Genomic DNA, 26479 nt, shown 5'->3' with positions numbered 1-26479 from the left:
CTTTAAAACATATCGTGCAAGTCTTTCGATTCATCTTGTAAAAAAACACCACTTTGAAATATCGAAGAAAAGGCTTTCATATAAAATGGCTTATTAATTCCTTCGGAAAATGTATGCTGTGCAAACAATATGATACGAATGCTAGAGGAAAACACTACTAAGAGATGGCATTGTCTATAAAAAATATTTTCAAAAGAAACGCTAAAAGAAAGATAAAATCCAAAGACACTTGATGTTGTTCAATAAGTAATTTAGTCTAACGTAATGGATTGGTTTAAACAAATTGTAAATTGGCGTGTTTGGACAACTTAATATTTGGAGGGGTAATGTACGTTAGTTTATCCAAAAATAGGTATGCAATTGAACCTAAACCTGAATAACAAGGAGATTTATCATTATTTTTAATAATCAGAAATGTAAAATGAACAAATTTTTATGAACAATTTTGAGCATTTAATCAATCATTGAGATGGGGACGCCACCTAGGTGCGTATTTGAATCCAAATATAAGTGAAGGCTGAGTGTAGAATGTTGTGAGATGATCTGTGTAGCTTTGTTACTGACTATGATCAGCGGTTTCATTAGTCAGGATCATTTAAAGCCCAATGATCAGGAACAACTGGGCCTAGATTTGAACCATTAAAAAAGCTACTGACTTTTCTCAGGATCAAACCGGCGACCTTTTAATTATCAAGCGAGCACTATAACCACTCAGCTACCCAGCCAGTTGATTGATTTAAAATGTTTGTATTATGTCACTCCCCAGCCAAAAGTCATACAGTCAAAAGTCAATCCAATCCTTGGATTACCGCAGTAGCAAGTGAAAGTGTTGGGGCCCGGGGCGCGCCCAAACATCGCCCGACGCCTTTTACCGCCCAGGGCTGCTGGGTAGTGGGCGCCCAACGCCGGTTATGCCCTTACTTTCTCCTTGATATAATCTATTTCACTTTTCAATGTCGGGGATACTCCCTCCTCGATATCCGTGTGTCACGTTGTGATTTGGAGAGAAGTCGACACTGGTGCCCTTTCTTTTTCGCAACTGGATGACTGAGAAATAATATATCTTTGAGTGATATGAAAAATCTATCCATGATAACACAATAAACATAAGTAATTAAGTACATTCAGCATTACTTTCTTATACATGTTCTTTGAAATGTTAAAGCACCTTGAGTTGTTTACTTTTAAATGTTGAAATGCCTTAAGTTTTTGGCTTTTAAATGTTTTTTGAAATGCTGTACCTTCACTTCTTTGTCTTTTTAAATGTTGAATACCCTTAAAGTTTTTTGCCTTTAAATGCTCTTGTGCCTTCTAAATTTTCTTTTAAATTTTAAAGTACCTTGAGTTCTTTTAAGTGTTCTTTTAAATGTTGAAGCACCTTCAGTCCTTCCTCTTTTAAATGTTCTGTTAAATGTTGAAGTATCTAAATATTTAGAGTTAACACCTCCTAGATGTTGAATATGGTTTATGATTCATTTAAGCAAGTTGTAAATTGTAGCAAGTTGTATTTTGGTTTGCAAGTTTGATCCAAAGTAAACGAGAGATTGATTGTACATTAGACCATGTGAATTGTTCACCCATATAGAACAGTTTTAAGGTGGATTCCTCCCGGCTTATTTAGATGACGTTTATTTATTTCAGATTGTTTATGTTACCTCATGTTACAGCAAACTTGTAAACTTTCGCTTATTTCCCGATATTAAATTCCTAAAGTAAAGCACCAATCATCATATATATCTTAAAATAGGAGAATAACGTTTGACCGCGCTTATATAAACCCCCCCACTTACATGAAAACATATCAAAATAGGCTTTAGATTTTTACAATAGGATGGTAAGTCTAATAGCACTGTACAACATCGATTAAATCAAGCCTGGAGACTGAAAAACGTTTTTTTCTGGATTTAGTTCCTTACAATTCTCTTTTCGCTAAAATCACTTAAAACACAAAAACATAAATAATTAATACATCCCCACCGATTACCACTAACAAAGTAAAGAAAACTACCAAATCAGTAAAATCCAAAAGCTTATTCAAATCACGAGTTCTTCCAATCGAGCAGGAGAGACAAGGAAAGGGCAAATCGGGTTTCGACCTCATCATTTCAGACAAATTTAATTAGTCTCGTCGCCGCTGGTACGTATAAGGCGCTGGTAGCTCGGACCAGCAGGATTGCTGGATTAATTAAGGTCTTAACGGATAAGTGAGCGAGTGAGTTAGTGAGTGAGTGAGCCGCAGAGTTCCTAGAAGCTAGATAGTGTTAGCATCCGACTGGTTTTGAGCCGCTGAGCCGCAAGTGAGGAATTCTCCCTGAAATTCATCCAGATTGTTTGAATACGAGTGAAAATGTCGATTAGTAATTATTTGATCGTACTTGTTGTTTGGATGTTGTGTAACAAGATTTTTGTAAGAACAATTTATATTTGATAATTTTGTGGATCCAATCATCAATTATCAATCATTGAGACGCCACCTATGCATACTGAAACGAATTACAAAAAATACATCATTTAACTCCTTTTGCATTTTTCAACCTATTTTAATGGTGTAGATGTATAGAGTTGTAAAATATAAAAAAATTAAGACTAAAAAGTAAAAATAAAGTTGTATCTATAAAATATAAAAGGCTGAATACCTTTAATGTTTCAAAAAAGATTTGAAAACGATGATCCTACCCTGAGAAGACCACAAACCATCCCTATAATATCAGATTTGTCCAACAAACCCATCATTATAATGAACCGATTGATAAAATTATTTCGAAATATACGACATATCTATATATTAATAGGCAAGCATGTTTCTTTAAAACCTTTTTCCTCAGCTCGTGTGCATCGCAGGGAAAATCTACACATACTGTTTGAAAGATATTTACCTGCGGATGTGCAGAATCCCTTTATTAATTAGAATAGGCTAAAAAATTAGCACAGAAAATGAATTTGAAAACTTAAAAAAAATAACATGGGCTTTATGGGTTGGTGACGAAATAACAACGAAATAAACAGAAAATCAAAACAAATTCCAATCCCATGTTTTATTTACGGCGTGGGGTGAAAATAGATAAGTTTGTACATTACATATTTTTTGGTCGAGTTTTCGAGCACTGGACGACCTCTAGTATATATAATTAAAAATAATAATGATTTTTGCATTTAATCATAGTGTTAATTTTGTTCAACTCAACTTCAACATTTCATCACGATTAAATTTTTTTAAGGTTCGAAACTAATAAAGGTTTAGTTAAGTCCAAGTTATCATTCTGTCACTGGTTTGTACCACATTAACACATGTCCAAGTATTGGTAACTGTAACTGTTAGTTGTAACGGTGTCGGACAGCTGCTCCGGCTGCGTAACCGTGATAAAATACCGGAACGAATAACCGTTTAGGAGCGTCCAGGAATCTGCTCGGATGGATTTATGGATCAAGGCATTCCTCTTGACCAAACAGATGTTCCTAAATTATAGATCTCAAGAGATATAACAAGATGTAATCCGCGGTTTACCAAATTCGTCGGTGGATTCGCTTTCGAAATGTGTCGAAAGGCCGCAACCGTTGATTAAATGATTTGTAGATTTATCATCATTATCCGCTGAGGGCGATTTAAAAGTTTTTTTCTGTTTGTTGTGTGTAGAGTGAGTTTGGATTTTGTACGATTTATTGGTTATTATAGATACTCCCTACAGATGTTCCCTCGTAAGAATCGACGGAAACACATACTAATGACTTAAGCTAATCCATGGGAAACGGAGAACCGGCCACCTCTGGCCCTAATCCGCATATAGAAGTTTGGTTAGGTTAGTTAAGTTATGTTAGATTAGATTGTACGAGAGCTCTCCCCGTGGTCGAAAACTCGACCAAAAGTATTAATGTGCAAACTTCTTTATTTTCACCCTACGCTGTAAATGAAACATGTGCTTGGGATTTATTTCCATTTGTTTTGATTTTCTGTTTATATTTTATTGTTATTACGACACCAACATAGCAACCCATAAGGTCTATGTAAATTATTTTAAATTAATTTATTGTGCTTATTTTTAAGCCTATTTTAATTTATAAACGGATTCTGCACATCTACAGGAAAATATCTTTCATTTGGTACCAACAGCGTGTAATTTGGCCCAGTAGAACTGTCAGGCTAACTGTCATAAGTTTTGAAAAAGTTTTTTAGTAAATAAGATAAATATGGTCCCTGAATCAATAGTCCAGGAGCTGAGGGGGGTTGAGCATGCATGAAAGTAGTACGCAATGTTATTGCTGATTATTGTAATATGGACTGTGGTGATCAAAATTACGTATGTCGCCTATTTCAAAAGTGGTCAATAAGGTGGGGGGGAGGGGGCAAACATGGCGGTTTGCGCTATGCGTTAAAACGCTGATAGTTCGAAAACGGTAAAAGATAGAACATCTGTTAAAACGTCGTTGTAATCCTAAAAATATGGACAACAATAATGGTCATTGGGTCCGAGGTCGTATCTCTATAAATAAACAAGTTATTGTATAAAATATGTAAAAATGAACTTTTCGTGTAGATTTTTTACCGAAAGTAGAATTAATTTGTGAATGTCGCAAAGAAGTAATATCAAATATCTTTGCTGATAGTTGTAATATGGACTGTGGTGATACAAAATACGCATGTCGCCTACTTTTCAGGTGGTCGAGAACTTGGGGGGAGGGGGGCAAAGATGGCGGAACGCGCTATACATCGAAATGACTGTAGCTCGAGAACGGTACGAGATAGGACATCGGTTAAAACGTAGTTTTAATCCAAAAAATATTACAAATAGAAAAGGTATTGGGTAAAAAGTCGTATCTTAACTAATAAAAAAGTTATAACAATAATAAGTTTAACAAAATCTACATCGTACAGCTATTTTTTTCGAAAATCGTATGGATTGTTGATAAATAATAGTGTAATTACTTAATTACTCGGCTATGTATTAACTAGATGCATTTTCTTATGAGAAAAAAATATATTATTACGAATACATATGGTTTAAAATGTAAAACACGGCCTCCAAACGCCTTGGGGTTCGTCCGTTAGGTTGCGTTATAATTGCTGCTGTTTTTAAAATAATGATTGCTTGTATTTTGTATTTCATTATACACTGAGTATATAAATGAAATAATGATAAATAAATAATCAAACAAATAAGATAATAATTAAATATGAAATATAATATATAGTAGTTTAATTCCATTGTAAATATAAACACCATAAACTTTAAATTTCTTGACCGCTCTCATGCATTAATTATATATAGATGTATATACATTTGTATAAAAGAAAATATTTACAATTTTTTATTTGTATTACAGGTGCTAAGAGAAATTAAAAAGGTACCTATTTAAATTAAACAAATAATATGAACAACCAGTGTAATTGTTATGGATAGAATGAAGAGATTTGCCGTATTTTTTATTATAAGGTATTTACTTTTGTAGTAATGTTTTTTATTTCATATAACTGTATTAAATAAGAATCTGTTACATAATTATATTGTAATAACCTACAACATTATAATAATTAAAATTGGATTTGTAGTGGTAGTCTGTATTATGCATTTGATTGCGGCGAAACCCCAAGTATTATATGTACAGTAGTTTGGAGGCCGTGTTTTACATTTTAAACCAAATGTATTCGTAATAATATATTTTTTTCTTATAAGAAAATGCATCTAGTTAATACATAGCCGAGTAATTAAGTAATTACACTATTATTTATCAACAATCCATACGATTTTCGAAAAAAATAGCTGTACGATGTAGATTTTGTTAAACTTATTATTGTTATAACTTTTTTATTAGTTAAGATACGACTTTTTACCCAATGACCTTTTCTATTGGTAATATTTTTTGGATTAAAACTACGTTTTAACCGATGTCCTATCTCGTACCGTTCGCGAGCTACAGTCATTTCGATGTATAGCGCGTTCCGCCATCTTTGCCCCCCTCCCCCCAAGTTCTCGACCACCTGAAAAGTAGGCGACATGCGTATTTTGTATCACCACAGTCCATATTACAACTATCAGCAAAGATATTTGATATTACTTCTTTGCGACATTCACAAATTAATTCTACTTTCGGTAAAAAAATCTACACGAAAAGTCCATTTTTACATATTTTATACAATAACTTGTTTATTTATAGAGATACGACCTCGGACCCAATGACCATTATTGTTGTCCATATTTTTAGGATTACAACGACGTTTTAACAGATGTTCTATCTTTTACCGTTTTCGAACTATCAGCGTTTTAACGCATAGCGCAAACCGCCATGTTTGCCCCCTCCCCCCCACCTTATCGACCACTTTTGAAATAGGCGACATACGTAATTTTGATCACCACAGTCCATATTACAATAATCAGCAATAACATTGCGTACTACTTTCATGCATGCTCAACCCCCCTCAGCTCCTGGACTACAACGACCAGTGGCCGGTCCCCTACACTCCTAATCCATAGCGCTGATAAAGTTATAGTAGTTTCATCTTAATCATATTTTTTGTAACAAATGTAACAGTATTTTTTCAGTTGACATTAACAGTAAGATGTTGCAGAGAAAAGAGTTTATTTCAACTCTAGATTTTCACACAGAAATAGTAATTGGATGAGAACCACTTTATTTGCGTGAAGTCTGACACAATTGTTATGTAAACAGTTTGTTGAAACAAGGAAATTAGAAGAATTAAGTTACTGAATTGTTTGACAAGGGTTGTTAGCAGAGCAAAACATTTATAGTACCTACCAACAGGCGAGCATAAAAATGTTGATTCAATTGAAATTTAAATATGAGTTTTCCAAACGATTCCTGGGGAATGTGAGATATTAGCTATCCGGCAGGCTTATAAACTCTTTTAAAAACCATTCTAATACTTATCAGTTTCAACTCTTGTTCGTTACCACAACCTTACCAGCCGCCATTTTGTAAACAATTAATCTTGGATAGAACATATTCGAAGAATAAAAGTGTACCCAACTTCTTTGAAGATAAACCATTATGTAAGCTAAAGGTACCACAAGAATTACTTCAAAACAGGATACATTGAACAGTTGAATGGATCATTTACATGAGGCAAACACATTTAGAACGATGAAAGTCAGACTCATTTTTCAGAGCAATGCCTTCATTTTATTATGATTTTTTTACTACGCATTTAAAAAAGAAATACCTTTAAGTAAAAAAAACCCCTCTTATATCTCCTTATACTATCCCTACAACACAATCACCTTCTACACCAATCAAAGAAATCGATAAACCCAGAGAAACTGACCAGGAAAGCAAAACCGGCTCAATCGAAGGAAAAAGATCGACAATCTCAATCAAGACTTAACGGGAAGGCGTAGTACTTCAGTCATCACGTGTGTAATGTATGAAAACGGCACAGGTAGGCGAGAGGCTGGTCAAACGGGTAATAACGGTGTTGCTATACGCGGGCTGGGGGCTCAGCCCCCTTGGTGATACCATCGGTCCACGGTCCAGTGACCCACTGAGGAGGTGACAATGTGACGGAGCCTGGGGAAAATCTAGAGTAAGATGTAGGAGTTGAAACTTGAGATAGTGTGGTCTTCTAGTAGTAACGGCAGTGCTCTACGCGGGCTGGGGGCTCAGCCCCCTTGGTGATACCATCGGTCCGCGGTCCAGTGACCCACTGAGGAGGTGACAATGTGACGGAGCCTGGGGACAATCTAGAGTAAGATGTAGGAGTTGAAACTTGCGATAGTGTGGTCTTCTGGTAGGCCTAGTAACGGCAGTGCTCTACGCAGGCTGGGGGCTCAGCCCCCTTGGCCATACCATCTGTCCGCGGTCCAGTGACCCACTGAGGAGTGAGGAGGTGACAATATGCCGTAGCCTGGGGACAATCTGGAGTAAGGTGTGAAGATGAAATTTGGGATAGTGAGCAAATTATTCGGAGGTGCCAGTTGTTATTTATCATTGGGTGTTAGACAAATTCGGTCTTTAGTTAAGTAACAGCTGATCTTTGTATCGAAGATATTTATCTCATTCATGCGTCACACATATTTGCTTGAAAATCGTACCCTATTGTGTTAGTGTCGTTAAAATGTCTAAATGTTGTTCGTAGTCTAAATCATGGCCGGTTGGATGTTAAGAATTGATTTTCGAAGGGAAGATTACCGGCTCGATCCTGATTAGCAGCTTTTTGATTGTTCGACACCAAACTAAGCTTTCTTTGATCATCGAGCTTAATAAATGGTCAAGTGAACCAGCTGATCGTACTGTAGCAATGCTACACATATCTCACTCCATTCTACAATACACTTTGCATTAATATGCAGCATAAAATGTGTACACGAAATACGTCACTGAGCGAATTGATCAATTGGACGGAATATTTTTCAAAATATTGAACCTTGGGGAAGTTTATTTTTTCATAAGCTTTATCAGTATAGATAGTGTAATACAGCAGATAACCCAATAATCTAAGGCGTTTCCAATTCAGTGTAGAGTATATTTCTGCTGAAATCGTAAACAAGTTTTATATTATTGACTATTTTCAACGGTAAAACATAACAATCAAATTAAATGAGTTTCGTTTTGCACAGATAGTTATCGTCAAAATCTCATAATTTACAAAAGAGTTGACGCTAATAAAAAGCTATATTTGCTTGTTTGCTAGTTCTCTAAAGTTGGGGACGTAATTTAGAACCAAGTTAGTTTTAAGAATATTGATCTACCGGTACGATCAGAGATATTCATAGCGTACCATTGCTTTAACAAATTTTTACTAATCGACTTGAAATGTGTGTTCGATATATTTTACTTTATGAAACAATGTACAACTAGAGGGAACACAAAATGTATAAACACTAATTAAATAAATAAAAATACCTGCGGTAATTTAACTATGGAAAAATAACTGCTACTTCCCATATGGCAACCTAAACTATTCAAAATAACACTATTCTAACCACAAACTCCACAGGAACCACAAAACACCACGAAGAGGTACGTCACCGACTCGGACGACAACTACCGGAAGGAACGGAACGGCACAAACGACACTGGTAACTGGATTAGTTCCACGGACCATCTGATCGTTTCCCGCCAAGCCGCTAGTGGTCCGCTACATGACGTCACGGACCAGCTGACCGACATTATCAGCTGATCTGATATCACACTGTATCTCGTGTCTGGCGTGCGAGTGGAGAGAGTATTTTGGTAGTGATCTTCGTCGTCATGATGTAAGATTGTGAAGAGAGGCTTCAAAGAGGGAAATATTGAAAAACTTAAGAGAAAATTCAGAGATATGTCAACGAAAATCCAAGGCAAAGCCCTCACTGGCTGAGTGACTCACTCACTCACTCACTCATCACTAATTCTCCCACTTCCCATTTACCTAGGAGGCTGAAATTCGGTACACCGATGGGCATTAAATAGGAAAACTAAGTAGTTTTCATTCTGATCGGGCTTTCGGGCTCCGCCCCAGTGGCTCTGGAGTTTCCCATGTTAAACTTATGATTTTTCATATTTAAAAGGAATTTCTTAACAGCTGTTTCAATTAAACAAGTTGGTTCTGTTCTATGATGTTCAATAGCATTAAAGTTACAAGGATTACCAACAGGGTGCAGTACTATTATTTTTTTTTCAATTTATGACTACAGCCAATTTTCAACCAAAAGGTGAGTGAGCTTAGCGAACAAACTTCAACCTGGAAGCGAGTTAGCGTAGCGAACGAGCTAACCTGAAGGCAAATGAGCGGAGCGAACGAGCTCCAACCTAAAGGTGAGTGAGCGTAGCGAACGAACTTCAACCAGGACGTGATTGAGCCATGCGAACGAGCTCACTTGTGAAGTTAAACGGGGCGAAGCCCGCGGGTACAGCTAGTGTACATTATTTGTAATACAACAAGAACTATGACGCTTACTATCCGTCATGAGAAACGTAAAAAATTGACTTAGTAGTGCATATACAATTTTGAGCTGCTGTAAAATCTTAGCTTGTTTTCGTGAGATCGGTTTTGGTTGCTGAGTGGTTATAGTGCTCGGCTGATAATCAAACGTTCGCCGGATCGATTTTGAAAAGACAGGGTCTTTTTGATGGCTCCATGTTGGATTCAGCTGTTCATGATCAATGGACTCTCATTTAAAGGATCCTGTATAAAAAAACAGCTGATCTTCGTCAGCATCAAAGGTACGCAAGTCATCTCGCTCCATTCTACAATATCGTGATTTGACGAATATTTGGCGATATTTAGAAGTTCTGTTGCCTTTCATAAAGTTGGGTTTTTTTCATAAAACTGCCCACCTACGTTTTCTAGGTAAATGAATCTGCACCGAGAGGTCCTATACCTCGTTAAGGGATTATCACGAAAGGTCAAAGCCAAGCAATTGAATAAATCTCTAGCTCCAACCACTTAAACTAAACCAACCCCCTCACATTTCCAACCAAATCTGACACACAAATCTAATTAATCACAAAATCAATTACACACCCGAAACCTTAACAAACGCTCAAGATGGAAACCTAAAATCAATTTGAACAGTAGCATATAGCAGGCGTTAATACCACAGACTATTCCAGGGGGCGTTTAAAAGCCGTGAAATTGGATGTCTACTTTGTGCTAGAAGTGTCATTTCCCCCAGGTGGTGCCGCTAGGAGCGCTACAGTCGCCCATCGCGAGGAATTAATAATCTCCTGCGCAGAAGGAAACTAATTTTCTCACTAGTTATTAGACAACTCATCATGTTAAGGCCTCGTTTGGACTTCTGAAATTATTATTAGCAGCGGTGCGATTTGTTACACAGGTTTCCTCTTTTGCTTTTTTGGATTCAAAGCTAAGAATGTTTCAACAATTGAAACAATGTGTGAAGCTACTTTGTCAATAAGTTAATTTAATGGTTCAGAATAAATGTATCTTACAATTTAATTCTATTTCAAAGGAATCATATAAATAATGTAGAGTCTTGTACACCGCACCTCAGTTGTACAACGAAAGGTACTCCTCCATTTCAAGCTCAAATATTTAAAATTCATTTTCATAGTCCCAGGATTGCGTTTATATGACAAATAATGGCTAACGTACCTCGTCAGACAATCCTTGAGATGTAGTAACGAGGGCTACATAGTTTCGTCAGTTATTTAAACATCTCCGCCATGACACTCGATTGTCTGACATGGTACGTTTAGCCTTTATTTGCCAAACGTACATCAACACAATTCAGAATTCAGTGCTTAGGTGATAAGTTGACGACAGTATTTTATTCCACCAACTCCTGAAGACGGGTCAGGTACTGTGTCCAAAATATGTTTCAACCCCACGAAGAGACCATCGGAAGAATAATATTCAGTTTCCAGAAGATACAAGGGCTTCTTATTGTAGTTTTTCTTCTAGCAACTTTCTTCCTGTGGTAGATTGACCTAAAATATTGGATAAGTTGGCTCGAAATAACTTTGCTATGAGTGAAGTATTCTTTTCCTATCCTACTGGTGTCTCCGTTCAATTTTGTGCACGCAATTCTGTTTTGCTGTTCCAACGACTCAGTTTCAATATGTTTTGTAAAATCGAAAAGCTCTGCAAGATGTAACCTTTTATTTCTCATATTTTTTAAAAACATCTAAGATAATGTTTTAGTTTAACCACTCTTTTAAGGCTGTACTTGGTCAGTACAAAATCTAAAACTAAAGGCCCTACATCTCCAGGCTTGAAATTTGTCCTCCTTTTTATGTTTTGTAGTGCCCAAGTACGGTTCCAATTGGAGGATTTCATAACATACACAACAATAGAGAATCAAAGAGTACATTATAGAAGCTGATTTCATGAATATTTTAAAGGACATTGTCATTTCTCTTCAAAATAGAACTATCTCCTCGACCTACACAGAGAGAAGAATCACACGATGCTATTGGAGAACTAAACACAACCTTCCCATTGCGTGCTTTTACAGACTCAAATAAAAGCGAGTTAAGACAGCAGTTTGTCTGGAGAAAGCGAGCAAAACGAACATAACATGAGGAGCAAGTGAGCGTTAAACTTATGTGACCAACTGCAGGTTTCTCCTTAGAGCTTTTGTTTTTGTTTGCACCAATACTATCCTATCCTATACTATACGAGCAAAGTCTGTTCATCTGTATGTCTGTAATATATCTCGAAATCCAGTGGAAAGATTTTTACTATATTTTGGAATTAGGGACTTTAAAGACTTAAAATCGTGATAACTACGTCACTACCTCAGGAAAATTCGTATTTCGCCACACAACTCATTTGAAAATTTAACATTGGCCTTATGGGTAGTCAAGTAACTATGTTGGTCGAACAAAATAAAAAGTAAAAAGTAAACAAAAGACTTGTAACTTGTGTTGATAACAAGCCAACCAATATAGAAAATTATAAAATACTAGCTGTAACCCGCGGGCTTTGCCCCTTTTAACTTCTTAATTTTCAAGATCATCTCGTTCGCATGGCTCAATCACGTCCTGGTTGAAGTTTGTTCGCTACGCTCACTCACCTTTAGGTTGGTGCTCGTTCGCTGCGCTCACTTGCCTTTAGGTTAGCTCATTCGCTACGCTAACTCGCCTCCAGGTTGAAGTTCGTTCGCTACGCTCACTCACCTTTTGGTTGCAAATTAGCTGTTGTCATACATGTAAAATAAATAATAGTGCTGCACCCTGTTGGTAATCCTTGTAACTTTAATGCTATTGAACATCATAGAACAGAACCAACTTGTTTAATTGAAACAGCTGTTAAGATTCAATAATTCCATTTCTCATAAGGTTAACATGGGAAACTCCAGAGCCACTGGGGTGGAGCCCGAAAGGATTTTTGAAATAAGAATATGCCTATATGTTAATCGGGAATGTGAGCTATCATCATGCCAAATTTTTTGCCCAATCCGACCAGTATTTTTCGCGTTCACTTGTCACAAACATACATCCATACATCCATACATCCATACATCCAAACTTTCTCATTTATAATATTAGTAGGACAATACAAAGTGATGAACATTTTGTTGTCACTGAGCAAAAATTACACCGAAGATTACTCGATATAGGGAAAAATTTAGCAAGTCAGTGCTGATGAGTGATTAGTGTTTCGTGTTGGTACCGTTTTAGTGCACTGGCGTAAACTCAATGTCTCACTCTTTTTTAAGGGTAGATTTTAAAATTTGTGTTCACTCTTTTTATATTTTTCATAATTTGGACAGCTGTATTCATAATAAACAGAAATTCCACTAGAGGCGGCTATGGCCGAACGAGTGATGCTCCTTTTGCGCCGACGGACACGCGGTGTTCTCGTTCTTCGTGATGTTCCAATCCAGAGAGCTGAAACCCTACTGGACTGAGTGTGGAGTTACTGCGGGAGGTCTTTCCTCAGTTTCATTTCTTGGACTCATGTATAACAAAGACAAAATATACATCCACGCAATCAATTAGCTATTAATAAAGAGGGCACACATATAGAAATCGGAGAGACTGATCTTGAAATCTAAGTAAGAAGCCCGGACTTAAGTCTTGTAAAACAATCCAAGTTTCGTGTATATGTAAAGCCTGCTGTTTGAAGTCACCATATATCACATATTTAATGGGGAAAGTGGCACATTGCCGTATCCTTTTCTGTATAAATACACGGGTTTCCTTTTCATTTAGTTTTTATTCCATATAGAAACTAAAATAGGTTTGTTCTGGTAGCCTAAATTAACAGAATTTCTTAGATCAGTTGACAGAACATTTGAACTAAAAAGTCATGTAGAAACTGTATTAAAATTTTAACTGTGATTGCATTATGTTTCCTTGTTTTCAAAACACACATTCCTAAGCAATATCTGATAGTTTTAGACTGGTACTAACATAGAGTGTAGCGGCCGCCGCTCCAATAGCGCAGCCGACGTTCCAATAGCGCAGCCGACGTTCCAATAGCGCAGCAGTTCAAGCGGCTAAGCGGCGAGACACGGCATAAATGATTCATGATCTGTTCCGTTACTTTACCGACCGTCACCGTCACCGTCACGTTACCGTCACGTTACCGTCACCAAACGTCATAGACACCATTGCGTCACACGTCATCTTTCAAGTCAAAGTCACTTTAAACGTCAGCTCAAACTTCAAGCACATCTTGTCATCGATAACGCCACGGTAAAGTCATCATCATTTTCCATAGGAAACTCGGGGATTGATTCACTTTCAAAGGTTTCACCTCCATATTCCTGCATTGCTGTCGGAGGGTCTCCGCCCCAGGCTATGTCACATACCCACGGAAGTGATCCTCCGCTTCCATCTCCCCTACATTCCTGGCAGGGTCTCCGCCCCCGCTAGGTGTACGATGTGACATACCCACGGAAGTGATCCTCCACCTCCATCTCCCCTACATTCCTGTCAGGGTCTCCGCCGCCGCTAGGTGTACGATGTCACATACCCACGGAAGTGATCATCCACCTCCATCTCTCCTACATTCCTGGCAGGGTCTCCGCCCCCGCTAGGTGTACGATGTGGCCAAGCTACGGAAGTGATCCTCCGCTTCCATCTCTCCTACATTCCTGTCAGGGTCTCCGCCCCCGCTAGGTGTACGATGTGACATACCCACGGAAGTGTTCCTCCGCTTCCATCTCTCCTACATTCCTGTCAGAGGGTCTCCGCCCCCGCTAGGAGTACGATGTGACCGACCTACGTATTAGTGATCCTCTACCTCCTATACCTTTATAGAAGTGACATACCCACGGATGTGTTCCTCCACCTCCATCTCTCCTACATTCCTGTCAGGGTCTCCGCCCCCGCTAGGTGTACGATGTGACATACCCACGGAAGTGATCCTCTACCTCCATCTCTCCTACATTCCTGTCAGGGTCTCCGCCCCAGCTAGGTGTACGAAGTGACATACCCACGGGAGTTATCCTCCACCTCCGTCTCTCCTACATTCTTGTCAGGGTCTCCGCCCCCGCTAGGTGTACGATGTGACATACCCACGGATGTGTTCCTCCACCTCCATCTCTCCTACATTCCTGTCAGGGTCTCCGCCCCCGCTAGGTGTACGATGTGACATACCCACGGAAGTGATCCTCCGCTTCCATCTCTCCTACATTCCTGTCAGGGTCTCCGCCCCCGCTAGGAGTACGATGTGGCCAAGCTACGGAAGTGATCCTCAATCTCCATCTCTCCTACATTCCTGTCAGGGTCTCCGCCCCCGCTAGGTGTACGATGTGGCCAAGCTACGGAAGTGATCCTCAATCTCCATCTCTCCTACATTCCTGTCAGGGTCTCCGCCCCCGCTAGGAGTACGATGTGGCCAAGCTACGGAAGTGATCCTCAATCTCCATCTCTCCTACATTCCTGTCAGGGTCTCCGCCCCCGCTAGGAGTACGATGTGGCCAAGCTACGGAAGTGATCCTCAATCTCCATCTCTCCTACATTCCTGTCAAGGTCTCCACCCCCGCTAGGTGTACGATGTGACATACCCACGGAAGTGATCCTCCGCTTCCATCTCTCCTACATTCCTGTCAGGGTCTCCGCCGCCGCTAGGTGTACGATGTGACATACCCACGGAAGTGATCCTCCGCTTCCATCTCTCCTACATTCCTGTCAGGGTCTCCGCCGCCGCTAGGTGTACGATGTGGCCAAGCTACGGAAGTGATCCTCAATCTCCATCTCTCCTACATTCCTGTCAGGGTCTCCGCCCCCGCTAGGAGTACGATGTGGCCAAGCTACGGAAGTGATCCTCAATCTCCATCTCTCCTACATTCCTGTCAGGGTCTCCGCCCCCGCTAGGAGTACGATGTGGCCAAGCTACGGAAGTGATCCTCAATCTCCATCTCTCCTACATTCCTGTCAAGGTCTCCACCCCCGCTAGGTGTACGATGTGACATACCCACGGAAGTGATCCTCCGCTTCCATCTCTCCTACATTCCTGTCAAGGTCTCCGCCCCCGCTAGGTGTACGATGTGACATACCCACGGAAGTGTTCCTCCGCTTCCATCTCTCCTACATTCCTGTCAAGGTCTCCACCCCCGCTAGGTGTACGATGTGACATACCCACGGAAGTGATCCTCCGCTTCCATCTCTCCTACATTCCTGTCAGGGTCTCCACCCCCGCTAGGTGTACGATGTGACATACCCACGGAAGTGTTCCTCCGCTTCCATCTCTCCTACATTCCTGTCAAGGTCTCCACCCCCGCTAGGTGTACGATGTGACATACCCACGGAAGTGATCCTCCGCTTCCATCTCTCCTACATTCCTGTCAAGGTCTCCACCCCCGCTAGGTGTACGATGTGACATACCCACGGAAGTGATCCTCCGCTTCCATCTCTCCTACATTCCTGTCAAGGTCTCCGCCCCCGCTAGGTGTACGATGTGACATACCCACGGAAGTGTTCCTCCGCTTCCATCTCTCCTACATTCCTGTCAAGGTCTCCGCCCCCGCTAGGTGTACGATGTGACATACCCACGGAAGTGATCCTCCGCTTCCATCTCTCCTACATTCCTGTCAAGGTCTCCGCCCCCGCTAGGTGTACGATGTGACATACCCACGGAAGTGTTCCTCCGCTTCCATCTCTCCTACATTCCTGTCAAGGTCTCCACCCCCGCTAGGTGTACGATGTGACATACCCACGGAAGTGATCCTCCGCTTCCATCTCTCCTACATTCCTGTCAAGGTCTCCGCCCCCGCTAGGTGTACGATGTGACATACCCACGGAAGTGTTCCTCCGCTTCCATCTCTCCTACATTCCTGTCAGGGTCTCCGCCCCCGCTAGGAGTACGATGTGGCCAAGCTACGGAAGTGATCCTCAATCTCCATCTCTCCTACATTCCTGTCAGGGTCTCCGCCCCCGCTAGGAGTACGATGTGGCCAAGCTACGGAAGTGATCCTCAATCTCCATCTCTCCTACATTCCTGTCAAGGTCTCCACCCCCGCTAGGTGTACGATGTGACATACCCACGGAAGTGATCCTCCGCTTCCATCTCTCCTACATTCCTGTCAAGGTCTCCGCCCCCGCTAGGTGTACGATGTGACATACCCACGGAAGTGATCCTCCGCTTCCATCTCTCCTACATTCCTGTCAGGGTCTCCGCCCCCGCTAGGTGTACGATGTGGCCAAGCTACGGAAGTGATCCTCTACCTCCATCTCTCCTACATTCCTGTCAGGGTCTCCGCCCCCGCTAGGTGTACGATGTGGCCAAGCTACGGAAGTGATCCTCAACCTCCATCTCTCCTACATTCCTGTCAGGGTCTCCGCCCCCGCTAGGTGTACGATGTGGCCAAGCTACGGAAGTGATCCTCAACCTCCATCTCTCCTACATTCCTGTCAGGGTCTCCGCCCCCGCTAGGTGTACGATGTGGCCAAGCTACGGAAGTGATCCTCAACCTCCATCTCTCCTACATTCCTGTCAGGGTCTCCGCCCCCGCTAGGTGTACGATGTGGCCAAGGTACGGAAGTGATCCGCTAACTACAGACTGGTCCTGTTTTTGCACGTATCTCGTCGCTGGACCAGTTTTCAGCCTGCATCTGGCAATTATGGCGGGAACTGGGTCAGATAGTTCCAACCTCCAGGACCGAGTTATGTCAGAAAATAACGCCGTAACTGTCAGAAGTGCTGGGAGTCACTCTAACGTTTTTACATTAATAACCAATAAACCGGTTGTGATAGCAGACAGGGGTTCTGGATTCATAGGACAAAGTTTGGTCATGATAAATCAGACTGGAAGTATCATCCAGGTTACTACAGAACCCTAGAAGAACCACAATTAATTATATCGATTATTTAAGACGGGGACGCCTCGATAATAATCATCGTCATTAGTTGTAGACCAACGTGAACAGTACATGGACTTTTTAGAAGTGTGCGGTTATAGATTAGATTATTGCGTCGACGACAAACTAGAGGGCTTATCAAAGAAACTAGAGAGGGATGAAGATGAACGTAAACAATTATTGTTGAATAAATTATAATTATAGTTTTGATACTGACTAAGATAAGCTGGATCTTTACCCAATATCATTAATTTAAGAGGGTGCTGTGGTTCTACCCGGTCAATTCAGGATGGCGGCTAGACATGCTTCTACAGTACAAGCTCTCAACACTCTAAAACTAATTTGTTAATGTTTAACCATTATTTAGAGACTAAAACCACATGTGAAAAATACTAATTTACGGATTTTCAAATTGATTTCGAAACACTTAAAGAAACAATTACAAAGTTTCAATTCATCCAGGGCATGGTTTGGATCTTTGTGAATATTTTACAGTTTATTTAAACTCGATAACCAATTCAATAATGCCACCAGTTTTTTTTTTTTTTTTTTTTTTTTTGTAGGACCATGTTTTTCGTGGTAACCAGCCAGCGTGTGGAACCCTCTTTATTCCAGCGATAAAGGACAGCTAGAGCCAGTTTTCAAACATAAAAAATATTATGAATTTTCTCAATTCTACTATGATAATCTATATAATCAAACAAAATACAAGTTACGTATTCTTGTTAAACGGCTAACGTCGTACAGAAACGGGGCTTTGATCATCGATACTTTGAGAAAGTGTTTATAAATATTTCTGGTGTTCAAAAATACAAAGTTAAAAATGTAAGCTTTTCCTTTGAATCTTATCTTGGATCTTATCTTTATAAGGGTCGGTGCACAGACTGTCACCCGTATAGACAATTCTACAAGAGGGAAAAGGAGAGGTACAATTTGAATTAGTTGTAATAATATTTTTTGATTGCTAAAGTTAGCGCCTTCGTTCCATGGAAGATAGTCCGCTACACTTTACTGTATGCCAATGGCGTTAACAGCCGCAAGGCGCGTCATCGAAACTTGGCCGTGATGATTCTCTAATTCTCTTAGTGCTGTGAGCAGGTTTGCTGCAACGGTGGTATTTTTAAATCCAACTTCTTAATATTACTGTACATTTTCTGTATTTTGTCCAATTTGACTGCTAAAAATATCGCGATGTTTAGCTGTGTTGTTTTCCTGCACTACATGGTTTCTGTACTAATATTTTTATTTTATCACCTGAAGACGCAGTCAGATTCCAGACGCAGAAACGTTACGAATTTTCTTTGTTACTGTTGACTATATGATCTTTAAACGTCTGGGGTAGTTGAGCGTTTACATTGCTAGATTATCTTTACTGGTCGCTGGTTAAATTCATAGCGAGATCGTTCTGGACCCAGATACAATATTTCTTTGGGCTATTAATTAATAATTATACGTTAGAACAAAAGGTTGTTTGTTTGTTTGTTTATCCTATGGACTCCAAAACCGCTCGATAGATTGTAATGAAACTTGCAGGCATTATTAAGCATTATTCAAGGATGGCTTGTGTGAAGTTTGGTGCAGATCCGTCAAAAGGGCTCCGGCCCATTGGCTCTGGAGTTTCCCATACCCTTATTTAAACGGAATTAAAGAATCTTAACAGCTGGTTCAACTAAACAATTTGATTATGTGATGTTCAATAGCATTAAAAAGTAGGTATGTTTACCTACAAGGTGCAACACTATTTTAATTTATGGCAACAGCTAATTTGCAACCAAAAGGTGAGTGAGCTTAGCGAACGAACTTCAACCAGAACGTGATTGAGCCATGCGAACGAGCTCATCTTGAAAATGAACGAGCATTTGACATAAAACCACATTAGGACAGGACGACGTCTATCGGGCCAGCTAGTACAAAATAAAAATACTACATTACAGTTCGATTTAATATTATAGTTAAAATTCAGTGTTACACCAATCAGGGATGGAAATTACCATAGTAATCCAACAACATGACCTCGTCATCTTCAACAACAAGCTTTAAACAAAATATTGTTATCCACCTAGAAAAAAATTCCACACGTTGTTACCTAAATACCCTGCATATAAAATTATAAAAGTGTCCCAAAAAATAAAAAATCTTCTTAAACCGATCACAAACGACTATCCAACATCCACTGAGGGTATACTTTAGTTCCAACCGTAAAAATAGTTCCTGCATCCCGTTACTAACGGAATCCGATAAGGCGAATCGTGAAGAACGAAGACGTAGATAGAAGTACTGTAGTAGATGGAAGTAGAAGTAGATGCTCCCATACTCGGTGGCGGTAGATAGTAGATAACACCCGCGCAGCGTGCAGATGTGCAGATTCATCTAAGTCAATGTCACTGTCAGTGTCATGATAGGAGATAAGTCCTGTGTGGCCGCAGCACGACGGAGGCACTAACGGAAGGGCAAACAGCTGTTTGACGACATTGTTGCAATCAGCTGATTTCGCGTAAATATCCAAGACTGCGAGTATGAATATTAAAAGTGGTCACCGTATCATTTTTTTATCAGCTGAAGACAGTTTTAAGGTTTTTTACATAAATTTTATGTTGAGAGGGGTTTTGTTGGTTACTATAGTTCGGCCGCTTAGAAAGCGACCTCCTCCAGCATTGGTTTAGCATTAGCGCGCAGGTCGTTTTCTAAGCGGCCGAACTATACCTATGAGTACACTGTTTTAAATTGGATTTGACGTTACGTTTGTAAACGATTGTCCTCTGCTTTTACAACAAAAGACTAAAAACCTCCATCTCCCAAACCATATATAAATACTTATTAGAAATCAGTGCATTGAAATTGCACATAACTAATGCACATAATTACGAGTTTTGCATTCAGATGAATAAAAAGAGAACGACGTACGAAGGATGACAAGTGTACGTGTACTACTCCAAGCGTTAACATACACCCAAATATAACATTTATCGACAAATGACGCTTATACTAGCATTATTGATAAGGCTATCATTGAATCACTCTATGTTCTGTGCTAATATCATCTGAATCTAATGCCAGAATCACTTATTGGTCACGCAATCGCCATCGATCAAGGTTAGGTTAGGTTAGGTTAGCTGGGTCCACATCCAAATTATCAATAAGCTACTGACTTTTCTGAGGAAGAAACTGGTGACTTTCTGATTGTTTTGATTGTGTTAGGTTAGGTTAGGTTAGATTACCTGGGTCCACATCCAAATTATCAATAAGCTACTGACTTTTCTGAGGAAGAAACTGGTGACTTTCTGATTGTTTTGATTGTGTTAGGTTAGGTTAGGTTAGATTAGCTGGGTCCACATCCAAATTATCAAAAAGCTACTGACTTTTCTGAGGAAGAAACTGGTGACTTTCTGATTGTTTTTATTGGGTTAGGTTAGGTTAGATGGTTCCACATCCAAATTATCAATAAGCTACTGACTTTTCTCAGGAAGAAACTGGTGACTTTCTGATTGTTTTGATTGTGTTAGGTTAGGTTAGGTTAGCTGGGACCACATCCAAATTATCAATAAGCTACTGACTTTTCTCAGGAAGAAACTGGTTACTCTCTGATTGTTTTGATTGTGTTAGGTTAGGTTAGGTTAGATTAGCTGGGTCCACATCCAAATTATCAAAAAGCTACTGACTTTTCTGAGGAAGAAACTGGTGACTTTCTGATTGTTTTGATTGGGTTAGGTTAGGTTAGATGGTTCCACATCCAAATTATCAATAAGCTACTGACTTTTCTCAGGAAGAAACTGGTGACTTTCTGATTGTTTTGATTGTGTGAGGTTAGGTTAGGTTAGATTAGCTGGGTCCACATCCAAATTATCAAAAAGCTACTGACTTTTCTCAGGATGAAACTGGTGACTTTCTGATTGTTTTTATTGTGTTAGGTTAGGTTAGGCGAGATTAGCTGGGTCCACATCCAAATTATCAAAAAGCTACTGACTTTTCTGAGGAAGAAACTGGTGACTTTCTGATTGTTTTGATTGGGTTAGGTTAGGTTAGATGGTTCCACATCCAAATTATCAAAAAGCTACTGACTTTTCTCAGGATGAAACTGGTGACTTTCTGATTGTTTTTATTGTGTTAGGTTAGGTTAGGTTAGATTAGCTGGGTCCACATCCAAATTATCAAAAAGCTACTGACTTTTCTGAGGAAGAAACTGGTGACTTTCTGATTGTTTTGATTGGGTTAGGTTAGGTTAGGTTAGATGGTTCCACATCCAAATTATCAATAAGCTACTGACTTTTCTCAGGATGAAACTGGTGACTTTCTGATTGTTTTTATTGTGTTAGGTTAGGTTAGGTTAGATTAGCTGGGTCCACATCCAAATTATCAAAAAGCTACTGACTTTTCTGAGGAAGAAACTGGTGACTTTCTGATTGTTTTGATTGGGTTAGGTTAGGTTAGATGGTTCCACATCCAAATTATCAAAAAGGTACTGACTTTTCTGAGGAAGAAACTGGTGAATTTCTGATTGTTTTGATTGGGTTAGGTTAGGTTAGATGGTTCCACATCCAAATTATCAAAAAGCTACTGACTTTTCTCAGGATGAAACTGGTGACTTTCTGATTGTTTTTATTGTGTTAGGTTAGGTTAGGTTAGATTAGCTGGGTCCACATCCAAATTATCAAAAAGCTACTGACTTTTCTGAGGAAGAAACTGGTGACTTTCTGATTGTTTTGATTGGGTTAGGTTAGGTTAGGTTAGATGGTTCCACATCCAAATTATCAATAAGCTACTGACTTTTCTCAGGATGAAACTGGTGACTTTCCGTTTGTTTTGATTGGGCACAGTAACCAATCTGCTACCTAGATGCTAACTCTGTTTACATTTTATCAGATTCAAATACGAGTAATTTCATTCAAACCACTCTACTATGACAACCATATACAGCATCGGCTTACTACAGCATCCAAAGCACCCTGAACTCGTGTGTATTCTTTGTTGAGTAAGGTTCTCCCAAACCTCGCCGGGCGGACGTGAACCCGTCGTCGTGAGATGAGCGCCGACAGACGAGTGTCCAAGTCCAAGGTCAAGGATGTCGTGACCGTCCAGACACTTCAGACTACAGGTCGTGGCTTACCGTCTGTGACGTCACCAGCCCACGGACAGTGGTTTGGGCCTTGACTGATCGCTACAGCATTATTTGAATTCGATCTGATTCGATTTTGGCTTTCTTCTCCTATGGAATATGTATTCTCCCATACTACACACATGGGAGAACACTCATACATGTGGAGGAAGTATTGTTTTAATCAAAAGTTACGAATTTGAGATTTTTGGGGGAATGTCCTTTTTTGGTCCTTTTGGACCCGTATACTGAGAGTTAAAGGCTTCACCTGTGATCTGATTTTGATGAAACTTGGTATGTATTTGCTGATGGTATCTCTGATAGTTTTTTTTAATTTATTAGAATTTTGATTTTTACTGGTAATTTTTTATAAAAGCCTCAAAAAACGAAAAAATAATTTTTTTACTTCGGCTTAAACGATTTTGATTGAAATCTAGCATCGTATAGCCCTTTTAACTTTGGACAAAAGACAACCCCTGAACGCTCTAAAAATTACGGTTCTACAATAATTAAGACTTTTGTAATTTTCTCTTTAAAAATTCATAGTTATCCCCACAGTTTACCCAATATAAAGATTTAAGGTTTTCTTATAAACGTAGTAGGATGTTTAACTTTAATTACAAGCTAATGGGAGATAGTATGTGTCAGTTTGCTGATACCGTTTATATAAGTCAGCAACCCACATTTAGAATCCATATTGAAGAAATGAAAGAAGGGTGTAGAGTGGAGTGTGATGGACTGTGAAGCTTTGTTACTGACTACGAACAGCTGTTTTTTTTGGCAGGACCATTTTATTAAAGTATTATTACATTATTATAAGCCTAACGATTAAGGACAGCTGGGCTTTTCACTGTAAATTATCAAGTTCTGGAGATTCTGAACAAAACGTCTTCAGGATGGTGTGGTAAAGATGGAGTTTGAGTTGTGAGATTTTTAAGGATCTCTGTAGGTCTTGCAAAGTTTAACAGAGTGATTTTAAGTACTTGTGTAAAATTGTTTCAGAGTTTGGAAATACAGAAATCTTCTAAAAGTGGTGAAAAACACTTCTAAGAGAATTTAGAACCAAGTATAAATTTAGAAAGGCTTGACGTGTGTGTTGAACTATACCTTTTTACATAAAATTTAATAGAAGTAAAGGAAAAAGTTATACCAACTTATGAGCTTATTTTGTCCCTAAGCAGTGACTATCCATACTTAAAAATCTTACAATTTGGGATAGTTTTCATAATAAACACACTGTATAACAAACATTCTAACATGATGACCTACAAAACAAGAAATTCAAGTTTACAAGATCTTCCAATAATGTGTCCAACGAATATACCCTGAAAGTCTTCTTCCTCTAAGTTAAAGGAAACTAGGCTTGAATAATTTCTACTCTGTTTGAAAACAAATTAGAACGCAGTTACAGTACCTTGACTGTGAATGGGTTTCATTGCTGTAGAAAATTAAACTAAATGAATTTGTGACAGAACTTTACCTGTACAGTGACAGCATGTATGTCCCCCGGAAGTATCCATAACGGATCCACAGAGAAGTGGACAGTAGGACTGAGTCCAATGACAATCCTGGACACAAACATCACAAACACAAAACACAAACGGCTGGCTCGGAGGCTATGCAAAGAATAGTCGCGACATTTAGGGTTCGCCGAGTGAAGTGGTTAACTAATGAGAGCATTGTGCGAGGAGGGCACTGCCCGGTGGTTCCCAGGCCTTGGAGGAACCCCAGTGACCTGGGGAGTGAGCCGAGGTGGAAACTGTAGTGAGGAGACGAGAATGGTGGAGGATTGATGAGAAAAATGGAGGTGTTTTGAGAATGGTGGAGGACTGTTGAGAATGATGGAGGATTGTTGAGAATGGTGGAGGATTTTTGTTGAGAATGGTGGAGGATTTTTTAGAATGGTGGAGGATTGTTTAGACTGCTGAGAATGGTGGAGGACTGTTGAAAATGGTGAAGGATTTTTGTTGAGAAGGGTGGGGAACTGTTGAGAATGGTGGAGGAGTTTTGAGAATGGTGGAGAACATTTGAAAATGATGGAGGAGTTTTGAGAATGTTGGAGAATTTTGAGAATGGTGGAGGATTGTTTAGACTATTGAGAATGGTGGAGGATTGTTTAGAATGGTGGAGGAATTTTGAATCAAATTCGGGGAAACAGACTATAAGGCATTACGTTCAAAAGGTTACACGTATGAGACTATGGACAGATTGTATTTTGGAATATTTCACACAACGTATAAGAATTTCACAGAAATTGCACTATATTCCTTAATTTTTCTTAATGTATGTTACAGATGATGTACGGGTTGAGCTTAGCTGTGTCCAACTGTTGTTTTAAAGTTGGAAGGTGGAGGGGGTGGAATTGCTTCCCCTACAAGTACAACCGACTACATTTTGTGAACGAAATATATTAAGAAAATGTCACACAGACCAAATCGCACTACGGAAAAGCATAAAGATCAAGTAAACTATATATGCCAGGGACTAAATTTAACAGTAATTAAAAAGTACTACTGACAAAATAATAAAAATATTAATTGGTAGTACGAAAGAAATTACAAGTATGGATTAATCGAAAGAGCAGACATATTTGTCACGCTTTCAGTTTAAGCTTTCTAGAATTTTGTCAAGTGTATCCAAACATATTCTGAATTCTAAAAAGAAGAAGTGTACACTTCAACTGGTCATTTCCAATATGAATAAAAGTTACTTACAGACAGCGATAGTATCATTACGTACCAGAAGTGGTCTTCACATCATTGCTACAGATGCAACATTTCGATCGGTATCGGTAAAAAAAAAAACTTTGTCATAATTAAGCTGTTTGTCGGATTATTGGTACGTAAACCTATTCATCACAATTTTAATGATTGAAAAACACAACACTAAACAGGTGTCTGAAAATACTGAAAATAATTCAGGTGTTTATTTGTTGGGCAAGTCCGATTGAATCATTTCAGTTATAGCAGCTTACGCAATGTAAGTGAAGAAATGAAATGTACAAATGAGGGGTTAGGTTAATGGCCCAGAGAGTATTGGGACTTGGGGACTTTATGTGGTTACATTCCAACACACATTGGAGAGTGGCGTTCAATGCTGCAGCTTGCTGTACGTACGTTTGAGCAAATCTGGGCCGATCAATTTGTAAAATACTGGGAACGATTCCGTAATAATCTAAATTTTAAGCCTGCCTCAGGCTTGGAAATAAGGCTTTTGGAGTGTGTAAGCTGGAATTGCAAAATGATAGTTAAAAAGTGGTAGAAAGGTTAAGTACCATGGGCCTGATCAGAAGATTTCCGAAAGATTATGTGGGGAGCCTAAACTAACCTAATCCACAGTCGATATAGCAACCACAGAAAAATTAGGTTACTATATTGTCTGTGTCTAACTTATCCATTTCTTCTAACCTTAACGTAACCTTCTAACATTCAACTCAACTTGTGCCTTTTAATCTTTTCTAACCTAGCCTAACCTAACGTTAACGTAACCTTCTAACATTCAACTCAACTTGTGCCTTTTAATCTTTTCTAACCTAGCCTTACCTAACCTTAACGTAACCTTCTAACATCAACTCAACTTGTGCCTTTTAATATTTTCTAACCTAGCCTAACCTAACGTTAACGTAACCTTCTAACATTCAACTCAACTTGTGCCTTTTAATCTTTTCTAACCTAGCCTAAC

General features: G+C 39.3%; 1 protein-coding gene across 1 annotated transcript in view; it reads right to left on the bottom strand.

The window, feature by feature from the left end:
• LOC128995947 (rhophilin-2-like) overlaps positions 1-26479 on the bottom strand; it is a 121166-nt gene that overhangs the window by 76869 nt on the left and 17818 nt on the right. The gene's annotated exons all lie outside the window — the stretch shown is intronic.

This window comes from Macrosteles quadrilineatus, unplaced genomic scaffold, assembly GCF_028750875.1.
Source record: "Macrosteles quadrilineatus isolate MER2022 unplaced genomic scaffold, UCM_ALF_1.0 Scaffold_5__1_contigs__length_97177068, whole genome shotgun sequence".
In the NCBI taxonomy this organism is placed as follows: Eukaryota; Metazoa; Arthropoda; class Insecta; order Hemiptera; family Cicadellidae; genus Macrosteles; species Macrosteles quadrilineatus.
This window is presented reverse-complemented; position numbering and strand designations above follow the sequence as displayed.